General features: G+C 37.7%; 1 pseudogene; it reads right to left on the reverse strand.

The window, feature by feature from the left end:
* Window positions 1-8942: 8942 nt before the first annotated feature.
* Window positions 8943-12723, reverse strand: LOC118881606 (annotated as a pseudogene).
* Window positions 12724-13280: the final 557 nt, after the last annotated feature.

Below are 13280 nucleotides of genomic sequence, written 5' to 3' on the forward strand. Positions count from 1 at the left end.
TGACCCAAGATCACAATTAAGTAAACTATTTGAACCTAAGGCAATTGCTTCTCTTTGTCTTTTTTTTTTTTTTTTTTTTTTCTGACAGCTACTGTTATTGGGATAGCTACATAGAATTAAGCCATGGAAAGTCTGGAGGTGGTGTATGGGGACAAGAATAAGGACCATGTTCAAGAGGAAAGGAGAAGAGATAGTGCAGTATATTTGAGCTCTCACCAAAATGCTGAGATTCAGTAGGAATAGTTGGAGCAGACTCAGGAAACCAAGGCAGAAATTCAATTATGGATCAAGGCAATCAGAGAAAGGTTGCACTTAGGAGATTTGTGGGTTCCCAGGCTTACCCCAGAAACAAGTCTTAGGGCCACAAGACTGATGTTGAAACCACTAGATTAGGATCCTAGTTTCCTTCCGAGATCAGGTTGAATCCTTTAGTTGGATATGAACTGCCATTCTCAAAGCTTTGGAATAAAGAAAATCCATAACATGTTTTCTTCTCTTAGTGAATCTCAGCTTAGCCATGAAATTTCAGAGGAAGAAAATGGCATGCATTCAATGTTCTGAGAGAGATACTACTATATACAGTCATAATAACAGAAAGTCATGAAAATACAGAAACAACATAAGAAATTGTTGAGTGTTGTGTTTCAAATATAACAAAATACCCTAAGCTACTCAGTTAATAGTAAATGACTATTACATACAACATAGGACCAAAATCTCAGAACACCAATGATTGTCCAACCTTGTTTTATTGCAGACAAATTTGCTATGTTGTTTGCATTTGGAAACTTTTTCTTACATTACACAGGAAAAAAAGACAAGCTTTTCAGCATCTGGAATTGTTAGAGAGGTATAACTATGGTGACAATATAGTTTATCATCTAAACAGAGACACTTTTGAGAATGAATGTAATTATTTGTAATTACACCAGAACCACAGGTGTAAGCCGGAACTGTCAGAGGCAGAACAGGGCACACTGTCACCCTAGTTATGGACCACAGCTGCATGCAACTGGAGTCATGACATTTTCCCATCTCAGTTGCTGAATATGACCAAAAGTCTGCTCGTTTGTGTCAGCTGATGATGTAAATGTACAACGATGAAGATAGCCAATAACCTGTTTTTAAAAAATAGCTAGGGTAAAGAAAAATGTGATTGATCATTATTGTTGGGTTTTTATCTTAAAAAACAAAACAAAACAGAAAACAGTCACTTGACACAGTACATTCAAGAAAAAAGGGTTCAATTACCAATCTCCACTCGGCGTGGGAGAGTATTTCTCTTCAATCTAAATAAATAATCAATTACCTACTATCGTCAAGGCATTTTGTATGATATTCTATTTCAAATGTGTCCGGTTTAGCCATTAGGGAAATTTGGAGGGCATTTGAGTTGTCACAATGCTTGGGTTGCACCACGGGTGTTTAGTGGGTGGGGACCTGGAATTGCAGAAGTCCTGCAATGTGCTGTATAGTCTCACACAATGAAGTGATATCTTGGGTCTCTCCTGATGGTTGTGCAGAGAAAAACATGCTTAGAAAAACCGAAGCCTAAAACTTAACTCCATTTTATATATAAATGCAAAATATCTTTTTTACACTGTTTTAATAGCAACTACCATACACACTGAGGGAATATGCCCTTTGTTTTATTTGGTACTCTACCAAGAATCATAATTTCAGGAAAATCACATCACAGAAGGCATCATAGCTGGGTGGTAACACAACACCTTCGAATCTGTGACTGACATTCAACGTGACCCAAGCATTTATATGTCAACATGCTTATTATATCATAAAGGATTTTCTTCTTAATTTCTTTTACAATTTATCTTTACATTATAATTAGAACATTATATTGAGTTAAAAATAAGTGTGTGAGAGGTTTATATTAGCTATGAATTTCATTTCAGTATAGTAAATACACTATAGTTATAACATCTCTGATTTAAATAGGGGTCTTTGAGTTGGATAGGGCTGTGACCAAGACTCCAGGGCAGTGTTACCCATAGTGTAGTCCCAGAATTGGCAGCAAGGTGGTCATTAGAGATGCAGATTCTTGGGCTTCACTCCAGATCAACAGAATTACAATCTCTTAGGAGTGGCATTCAACTGATCTGTGATTTAACAAACATTTTAGGTGATTCTTGTACATGCTTTAATGCATGCAACTATTTGAGGAGTATCGCTCCAGGTAAGGCAAAGATGAGTAATAAATTGTCTTCAAAGAAAATATAGTTTAACAGGAGAAATAAAGATATCTTCCTACTTGAGTTACATGAGTTTGAAAATCATAAGGATCACAATGACCAAAAACATAATAGAAGTCTGGCAATAACCTAATTCCAGAGAGTGATATACCAAACATGATGTATCAACAGCAAAAAGCTGGGTTCTGAGACAAGTTTAAACTACGCAACCCCAATTAAAATGAACAGGACTTATGTTGTTAAGACTCGATACAGTCCTAAAAACATACTCATCAGAGTACTTAATCTGTTCCAAAACACGTCATTCTCTACTTTTTAACAGGGAGTGAACAGCTGCTATGTGTTATTAGTAAGCCATGTTTTCATAGGCTTTCTGGTTTTCTTTAGCCAAAGTCTTACAACAGTCTTTGGACAAATTAGTGCCTGAAGCCATAGGAAGTCTTTAGTCGTTTTGGAGAACTGCTGAGTAAGTCAGGTCTCAAAGACAACATGCCCACACGGACTTGCTTTGCCACCTTTGGCCTTTTCACCTTGGAAATGCCTTCACAACCAATTACACTATCCTCAAATGTCTATTTACTTTTAATGACTCTAGTTAAATGTTAAGAGTTATTCCGACTACCCAGTTCAAGACTAGCAAGAAAAGCTTAAACAAATCAATAGATTAAACTGGGAAGCTCTTAAATAAATGAGTAAGAATCAAATCGACATCTTAATAAATGAGTGACAAATTGTTGAGTGGCCTGCATGCCTTGGTGGTACTGAAACAGACCTCACCTTTTAAAAGTCATTAAGGAGATCAACATGGAAGCAATGTTGGAACATGAAACATGGAAGCTTTCTGTTTCTAGATATTCTCACATGCACTTTTACTACAGGGCATTGTGGGGTTTTTGTTCCAAATTGTCAGCACAGTGGTCTAGTTTTACAAATTCACAAAAAAACTCCCAGGGATATTCTTCCTGTATTTTGTTGTTAGGAAAAATCCTGAAACATTACCTCCTCCTGCCACACACAAGAAAGCAGCCTCTCTAAGATTCCTCCTGGGGTTGCCTCTTGTTGTCACTTCCAAGGTTGTTTGTTTCTAAATTTGTCTTATTTTCAGTGTTGCTCCCCAAACACTACTGAATCTCGGCAAGTCCATTTATGTCAGATTCTACACCTAAAGGTGTTTTCAAAATATTGTCACATACCAATCATCCATAAGCTGATGGGACACAATGTCTAGTGTCCATTTTTGGCACACAGGCTGTTGCTATAACTGCGTAGCTCCCACTGGAAGGAGAGAGAGAGAATGGCTTCAGTTCTTTTGATGACGGCAAAAAATCTATGTGCTAAAGTCATCTGGATAAAAGTATAAACTCCCCACCTTCTTTTGCCTGAAGACAACTTCACATTAACATTTCCATACCCTTTGGTATTGAGAGCTGCTCAAGGAAGCATTTAGAGCAGGTGGTCCTGGTTGTGCTGAAGCAATTCCCCTAGGGAAAAGCACATGCTTACACTGTAGATGTTTCCCAGGCCAGTAAACCCAAGACAAAATTACAACTCCCAGTGGTCAACTCATTTAGTTTTACACAGTGAAGTCCATCTTCTTTGTTGGGAATGGAAAATGTATTCCTTTTAGAAAAAAAGTATAGTGTAATAGAGGAGGGGGAAAAAAGTTATTGAAAGTTAACAGACTCAGGAGATAATAAAAGTTCTGCCAATGATCAGCCCTGGGATTTTGGTCAAAAATTTAAGAGTTCTGTTCATTAACAGTGTCAGTGTGTATAAAAATTAAGAGGTTTAAAAATCCTAGATGGCTTGTGAAAGGACTTTAAGAGGTGCACATAGGCATTCATATGGATAAAAATTTGGTGCTTAACAGCACATGCTTTATGCAGATTTTTACAAGGGTAGATATGACCCCCAAAATTAAGAATCATGGGATTAAATTTCTCCAAGGAAACTTTACTACCTTAATGTTCTATTTAGTTCATTTCAGCAAAAATTTATTGAAAACTTTCTATAAGCCAACACACTGTGTCAGGCTCTTGAAATATATGGATAGAGAGTATATAGGCCTCACTTGTTTATAGCTCACTGCTCCATGGCTTTACAACCCCCAGCTATAAAGAGATCAATAGCATTAGATTTAATGTCTTTATAATCTGGATCCCATCCTTATTTTTTACTAAAATTTTATACAGAGTCCACAGGTGACTCTTATTCACAAAATCAAATATAGTTCCTAGAAGTATTTGCACGCTCTGTGAGTTTATTACAAATGCAGCATGTCTGACCTCACCCTAGACCTCTTAAACCAGAATTTGCATTTACAAAAAAAAAAAAAAAAAGAAAATGATTCATGTATGTTACAGTTTGAGAAGCTTTGCTCTATGACATTCAATAGTTCCACTTCACCATTCTAATCTAAAGAAATAAATGACATGGTCTTTGTTCTAGAGCAGCCTTAACTTTAATGTCATCATTACTTTTGTCTAACATAAAATATTCAGATTTCTTATAATCATTTAGAATACTCAAAAAAAAAAAAAAAAAAAGAGAACTGAACTATAGGAAAAAAATCTACCTCCTTACCTCTGTGTGTAAACATTTCTGGGCTTAATTTGTTGAGTTAGAGAATCAAATTGATATTCTTAGCATTATTGTGGTTCATTGCAATTGTTCCATACATTTTGAATGAATGAACATCAAGAACGATACAACAAAAGAAGTTATCAGGAATCTTTGGTTTAAAAGAAAGGAAGTGACTTCCACTTCTGGCCAAGATGAAATAACAGGGTAAATATGATGTTTACCCTCCCATCTGGAACATGAGAAAAACAGAAAAAATATAGGAAAAAACAGTGTGCAAGACCCTGGACATGAGGCAACGAAGGACAATGATGCCTGAGAGATGAGCCTTTCCATTACCCCAGATGACTGCCTTGGGATGGTTTCCAGACCACAGCGCAGGAGGGGTGCTCAGGAAGATCCCAGCAGACTCTTTACTGTGAGAAGACAGCGCTGAGAGTCTACAGAGAACAATACATCTAAGGTTGACAGAACAGAGTATCAGAGACAAGAGAGCTGCACAGAGGGAGAACTGTGGAGATCTGCAGAAGGTCCCCTGGAAGTCCCCTGGATCATTCCATGTGTGTGAGGAAACTACTTGAGGCTGAGGACAGAATCACCTGAAAGGATTAGACACTGGTCTGTATAACTGGACTCTCAATGGATTATAAAAAATGCCTGCTCCCGTCAGCCAGACTAGAAAACCTCAAGATTCATGGGCATCATGTAGAGTACAGAGAAGGAACTCACCTCAGTCATGGGGAATAATTAGCTCTAGACTGAGCACTGTTTCAGTACCCCCTAACAAATCTTAAAAACAAGACACAGAAGAATTAAACTGCTTTCAAGTAATTTAACTGTATCCTTAAACAAAACTCAAGAGTGTTTAGAGAAATATAAAATTATTTAGCATTCAAGAAGGTAAAATTCACAGTGTCTGATATCCTATCAACTACTACCAGGCATGCAAAGAACAAGGAAGATACAACATATTATGAGGAAATCAACCAACCAACCCTGAACTGATTCAGATGTTAGAATTAGCAGACAAGGGCACCATTAAATTTTGAAAGAATCAATTAATTAATATATTTTTTAAAAAATGGAAAAGGTCTTACTTTTAGGAGAAACATCACCCTCTGGTAGTATTTCCAGGTATTGCCAGTAAAGATATTTAAAAGTATGTTTTCTCTTGGAATTTATAATACTTGCAGAAATAATTACAACTACATATGTAAATAAACAGTTGAACAATTGTATAGACTATATAAGTAATATTCAACAACTTGTGCAAATTTTATATGTGTCTATGTATGTATGTGTGTACATGTATTATTATATGTATATATAGATACATATATATGTTTATACATGAGATAAATATGTAAATTGAAGATGCAACTAATAAATAGGCTTCCTGAAACAGCTGTTGTCCTGAAAATTAAATGTCATTCATTGTCTAGTGAGAAAGGCACTGTCTTTCTTATAATAATGATAGTATTCTTAAACGTTATTTAAATGTATTATAGCCACTCTCTGTCCTATAATCTAATCTGTCTTCTTCATATAAATGATTTACATCTAGTTTTCTCATATATGCATTTGTGTGACTATTGTGTGTCTTTTGCTATTAAAAAGTATGTTCTTTGTGACTATTGTATGTCTTTTGCTATTAAAAAGTATGTTCTTTGAAGTTTTCTTTCTCCACTGCATTCTAAATACCTAGAATAATCTCTGGCATGTTAATAAACATTGTTAAAAAATATTATCACATTGAAAGAATGTGATGAGTTTACCAAGTCCTGAAGTTTCAACAATCAGATAAAACTGAGGTATATGTAAAACAAATTCAAGTATTTGTTGTACAGCTATGTGTATACATTATAATCCCAAACCCATTTATAGAAGTTTTATATGATTAGATATTGACTTTGTTGGCCAACTTTAGTTTCTATCCAGGCAATTATATATTTGGCAACTAGACATTTGATGGTATAAAATAATAACTAAAAGCACAATGTGTGGAACCAGTGTGGTATAAAACCCTGGCTCTACCCTTTACTTGCTGTGTCTATCAGGCAACAGAAATACTTAGGTATTTTAACAGAGATATTTTAATACAGGCATTTGATTACCCTGGGGGTAGAAGGTTTAAGAAGCCAAAAGGGGAACTGAGTTCTCCAGAAGATTAGCAAAAGCAAGAAGAGGTGGCCACACTTAAGGCTAGCATTCCACATAGAGACTATGTTGCAGGAACCCGGGAGTCAGGGCCACCTGGTGGAAGACAAGACCATCCTACCTTTTGGGACCATGGGCTGAGGGGCTGTCAGGTGAGAGCTGGAGCCATACAGGGTACACAGCTACTGAGAGAGATGCAATCAAGTAGATAGAGGAAATGGTAGAAATACACTTGTTTCCTCTTTTCTCCTGCCCTCTGATCACCTGCTCTTGTATCAAATAGGATATAATAGCCAAAAGCCATTTGGCAAGGAAATCTGAAAAATTTATTTTGCAGGAGTCATTCTGTAGGCTCCAGTTATCCATCCTTAAGTTGGCTAAATGACCATTTTGTCCTCTAGCTTTGCCTCAGGGTTTTTCCACAAACTTCCTCTTGCTCTGGAATAATCTTTTTCCACCTCTTCATTTGGATATCTCTTCCTCATCATTCAGATTTTACTTTCCGTGTCAATTCCTCAAGAAATTCCCTCTGAGCCTTTAGAAGAGGTTAAGCTTTTCTATTATACATACTCTTGGAGAATTTACTACATCCCTTAAAATAGTATCAGAATTTGTGATTAGGAATTTACTTGTTCACTTATGTCTAGAATGTCTTTCTTTCTTACTAGGTGGTATGCCCCATGAAGTGAGTTTTCCTCAGTGTAGACTCTTCAGAAACTAATGCATATTTGGCACTCATCTATTTGTTGGATGATGTTTCTCAACCCATATCCTCATCTCTGTTCTTGAAACATGATTAGTACCCAGGCTTCCCAGACAAACCAAGTGCAGCCTTGAAATCTTATCAAACTCCTATATATGTGGGGGTACCAAATTACCACTCAAATCAGCTTATTTAAAATTCCAGAAGAAAAAGTCTCAAATACTCTTTAACACTGTAGTCTCTTCTACAAAAGCTGCTACTAAAATACTTAACTCCATCTAATTCAATTTTAGAGCTAATTAGTCTGTTTTAGTCAGTGTTCTCCAGAGAGACAGAACCAATAGGATTTCATATATGTATAATTTATATGTATTAAATAAGAAGGATTTATTAAAAGGCACTAGTGCACATAATTATGGAATCTGATAAGTCCCAAGGTCTGCAGGCAGCAAACTGGAGACCTAAGGGAGCTGATGGTATAGTTCTAGACGAAGTCTGAAAGGCTGAAAACCAGGGGAGCTGACAGTATAGTTCCAGTCCAAATTCCAGGTAGCTTGAGGCCCAGAAAGAGCCAAGGTTTCAGTTCAAGTCTGATGGCAGAGAAAAAACAACAACAAAAAAAATAATGACTCAGCTTGAAGGCAGTCAGGCAGGAGGAGTTCCCTCTTACTCAAGGGAGGGTGAGCATTTTTATTCTTTTCAGATCTTCAACTGATTAGAAGAGGCCCATCCACATTAGGGAGGGTAATCTGATTTACTAAGTTGACAGATTCAAATGTTATCTCATCCAGAAACACCCTCACAGATACACCAGAATGGTGTTTGACCAAATGTCTCAGCATCCCATGGCTCAGTCAAGTTGACACATAAAATTAATCATTACAATTCTACCCCTTGTCAATTTGACACCCCTACACATCTCTTTAAACCATCTGTAACCTCCAAATAAAGATAACAAAACGGTCCTAATTTCAGCTAATTTCAACTATTCTACATACAACCAAAAAAGTGCTAACCCCTTCCCCAGTAGAAGAGATAAAGTCTTTGAGTGATGCTTACTCTTCTCCTTGATATCCTGTTAACTTAAATATTATGATGTAAAATTGACAATACTTAAATACTATGATATTAAGTCAATACATCTTATGATACTGATAAGGGAATAATAGAGGGAAGAAAACAAAGATGTTGTTTTCTTATATTCATACACACAAACATATTTAAAACAAACAAAAAAATATGATAATTATAGTTCTCATTTCTATAATTGATCATGAGATTGTAGCTATTATTTATAACACTACTTCTTCTACTGCCAGTTCTCTATTTCCTTTGCCTTCAGCAAGCACCTCAGCAGGTCGTGATCCTTTACCTGGTGGGATGACAAAAAGAGTCTATTTGTCCCATTCCTGAAGGGTCTGGGTCAATAGTACTCCTACCTGGATTGGGATTTTGTACTTCTCCATGGTAGTACTAATAGTCACACTTAAGGATCTCTTGTACATACTGTTCCTTACCTCCATTGTAGAGTGGTAGTCTAATATCCCATTGTAATCTGGATCAATCACCACAACACAGGAACTCCCTTTTTTGCCTGTTGATTCAGAGGCATGAGAAGCCCAATGTGGATGATGGCAATGATTCAGGGGAATAATTGTTGTGTCTCCTAGTCGAAGAATTTCTCCCTTTGAAATTAAGACCTCTAGACCAGGAGAGCATAAAGTAATGGGAACAGGCAGCAAAAATTTTTGCTAGTGGGCCACTAGGAGTAACAGTGAGTGGTGCCACTCCCATTTCCACCCATTAATTCATGGACACATGAATCCTGGCTATTGGAGAAATAGTACCATATATTCATATACTGAACAATGATTTGATTCAGAGCATATGTAGCCTTCTAGAGAAGCTTGCCTCAGACCTGCAAGGTACTGCCACCAAGCTGCACTGTAACTGAGTCTTCAAGAGGCGATTACACTGATCTATCCAGCTAGTTGCTTCAGGATGGTGGGGAATGAGGTAAGATCAGTAAATTCCATGAACATGGGCCCATGGCTGTACTTCATTTGCTGTGCAATGAGTTTCTTGATCAGAAGCCATGTTGTGTGGCATACCAGAACTATGGATAAGGCAGTCTGTAAGTCCATGAATTGTAGTTTAGGCAAAACCATTGCATGCAGCAAAAGCATGGATACCCATGTATCCAGTGTGTCTAGTGCAGTAAGGACAAAATGCTGGCCTGTCCATAATGGAAGTAGTCCAATGTAATCAACCTGCCACTAGCTAACTTGTTAATCAACCCAGGGAATGGTGCCATGTGAGGGAATTAGTGTTGGTCTCTGCTACTGACAGATTGGGCCCTCAGCAGTGGCCATAATCAGGTCAACTTTGGTGAGTGGAAGTCCTCATTACTGAGCTCATACATGATCTCCTTCCTGTCACCATGACCACTTTTTTCATGAATCCATTGGGTGATGAAAAGTGTGGCTGAGGAAAGAGGCTGACTGGTATCCACAAAATGGGTCATCTTATCTACTTGATTATTAAAATCCTCCTCTGTTGAGGTCACCACTTGGTGAACATTCATATGCGACACAAACATCCTCATGCTTTTTACCATTCAGAAAGGTCTATCCACATACCTCTTCCCCAAATTACATACCTCTTCCCCAAATTACGTTGTCACCTATTTTCCAATTATGTTCTTTCCAAGTCCCTGACCATACAGCCAAACCACTGGCCATAGACCATGAATCAATATACTGTCTCAATCTGACCATTTATCCTTCCAAGCAAAGTGAACAACCAGGTGCACTGCTCAAATTTCTGCCACTAGGCATTGCGTCTCTTTCTTGGTTGGAGGAGAGGCCGGATGCAACAACATGTGCTTCATCTTAGGAGGAAAGTCTTGACATGCCCCATACTTCTGGACCCCTAGAAAATAAGGCTGAGGTAGAAGAACCTTGAGTTTTAGTCAGATTTATTTTGTATAATCTGACACAAATATCTTACCAATAAGTTTAGAGTAGTTGCTACTTCTTGATCACTAGGTCCAATCCTCATAGTGTCAATAATGTAATGGACCGGTGTGATATCTTGTGCAAGAAAAAGGCATTCAAGATCCCTATGAACTAAATAGGCCTGGAGAGTTGACACACTGCTGAGGTAAGACAGTGAAGGTGTATTCTGGCCTTGTCAGAAAACTGCTTCTAATTATCCTTATTGACAGGGATGGAGAAGAAAGCATTTACCAGATCAATAAGTGCATACCAGATGTCAGTGGATGTGTTAATTTGCTCAAACAATGAAATCACACCTAGTACAATTGGAGTCACTAAACTGTTAATCTTAAAATAATCCACTGTCATTATCAATGATCCATCTGTCTTCACAAACCAAATAGGTTGAATGAGGATCTGATGGGAATCACCACACCTTCATCTTTCATGTCCTTCATGGCGGCACTGATCTCTGTGATCCCTCCAGGAATGCAGTATTACATTTGATATACTATTTTCCTAGGTAGAGACAGTTCTAGTGGCTTCCACTTGGCCTTTCTTCTCACAATAGCCCTCACTCTACATGTCAGGGAACCAATATCAGGATTCTGCTAACAGCTGTACATGTCTTTCCCAATTATGCATTCCGGAACTAGTAAAATAACTTCAGGATACATTCAGGAACCCACTGGGTCTACCGTGATATAAACCTGACCTAAAATTCCATTGATTACCTGACCTCAATAAGCACCTACTCTGACCAGAGGGATGTCTTGGGACTACTGGAACTAGTGTCAGTTCAGAGCCAGTGTCCAATAGTCCTTGATATGTCTGATTATTTCTTTTTCCTCAATTCCTTTTATTCAAGGGATTCTGGGTCTCTAAATTGACTCAAGTCTGGGAATTGATTGAGGGTCCATGTTAATATCATTGAAGTAGATTTCTGTTCACTTGACCTAGAAATTTTCTGCTTAGGTAGACAAGTAAGAATTTATTAGGTTTCTTATCTCTTTCACTTTCAAGGAACACCATGATCAACTCGAGAGTGCCACACGTCTTCATGAATCAGACTATTTTGATTGGTACTTTGACTCCCATCTCCATTACAGTAACCATGCCCACCTTTCCATTGGTGATCCAGTGCTGTCACATGGCTCCTACTACTCTTAGATCCAATTACTCTTGTTGTATTTACATTTCCCCAATGAGTCACCACAGTTCCCACTGTAAGTTCTTGGCTACAGAGAGTGATGACAGAGCTCTTCAAGAATATCAGGGCTCCCTTCACAAATTTATTTCTCACAGTCTCAAAAGGTGTGTCTCTGGACACTCTCAGGGGGTATGAGTATGTTTTAAATGACAAATCCACTTTAATATTCCAACCTCCGTAGTCTTTGAATCTTTTCTTCTATATTAAACCAAGTTTAGTCTGGCATTTCTAACTCACTCACTATGGGCCACCTTTTGGTTCATGTTTCAACCAACCAAAGAAGTAAACTGTTGGAGCCCTTAGTAACTCACCAAACTGCAACATTAAATGCAGACTCTCTGCATAGTGAGTCTAAATCAATAAATTTGGCCTGATCCAACATTCTGTTCCTTCCACCATTATCCCACTCCCTTAATATCCATTCCCACATATGTTCCCTGGATTTCTGTCTGTATAATTTGAAAAACTCAAGTAGTTCTTTTGAATTATAGCTCACCTCCTCATGAGTCACACTTTGTACCTCACCTTTAGGGGTTTGATGTCACTTGAGTCTAGTTATATGTCTGGAAGCAAAGAGGGGTGCTGGAGTTGGCTACTGAGGAGAATCCACATTGTTTAGCTCACATTGTAATTCAGTCACTCACAGGCTGAAATCAGAAATTTCATCCCTGAGGTTATGGGAGATAAGGATCTCTTTCAGGGCAGACATAGTAGCCATTAAGTCATTTATGTGGTGCTTGAGCTGGGAATTCAAATCTCTGAGCTCATCATTTTCTTTCCCAGTCTTGTCCAGAGACTTTAGGAGCAACCATCCAATTTTAACATACTTGTTAGTTTGCCAAAAATCTTCAGAAGTGTCACCCACATTATCACCCACAACCTCACTTCTTGTGAGTGGTGGATTAGGAGTATCCAATGGTGGTATTTCACATATCTCTATTACCAGATCATGCCATGGATATCAGTGTTCTCTTTACTACTGGGAAGACAGTAATCAGCATTTTTAAATTTAATAAGACTAGAGAGCAATTCCAGAAACCTCAGAACCAATTCATTAAACTTATCCTTAAAATTCAGTTCTTCTAGAACCATCCTTGGTACCAAAATCTGTATTAGGGTTCTTAGGGATCTACAGAGAAATAGAACCAATAGAGGTTATTATAAGGAATTGGCTCATGTAATTATGTAGGCTGATAAGTCCCAAAATCAGCAGTCAAAAGACCCAGTTCAAGCCCAAAGGCAGGAAAACAACAACAACAACAACACAATATCTCAGCTTGAAGGTAGTCAGATACTAAGAGCTCCTTCTTACTTGTAGGAAAGTCAGCCTTTTTTTTCTTTTCAAACCTTTAACTAATTGGAAGAGGTCCACCCACATTAAGGAGGGCAATCTACTTCATTAATCTACTGATTCAAATGTTCAT

The sequence above is a fragment of the Balaenoptera musculus genome, chromosome 15, assembly GCF_009873245.2.
Source record: "Balaenoptera musculus isolate JJ_BM4_2016_0621 chromosome 15, mBalMus1.pri.v3, whole genome shotgun sequence".
Taxonomy (NCBI): Eukaryota; Metazoa; Chordata; class Mammalia; order Artiodactyla; family Balaenopteridae; genus Balaenoptera; species Balaenoptera musculus.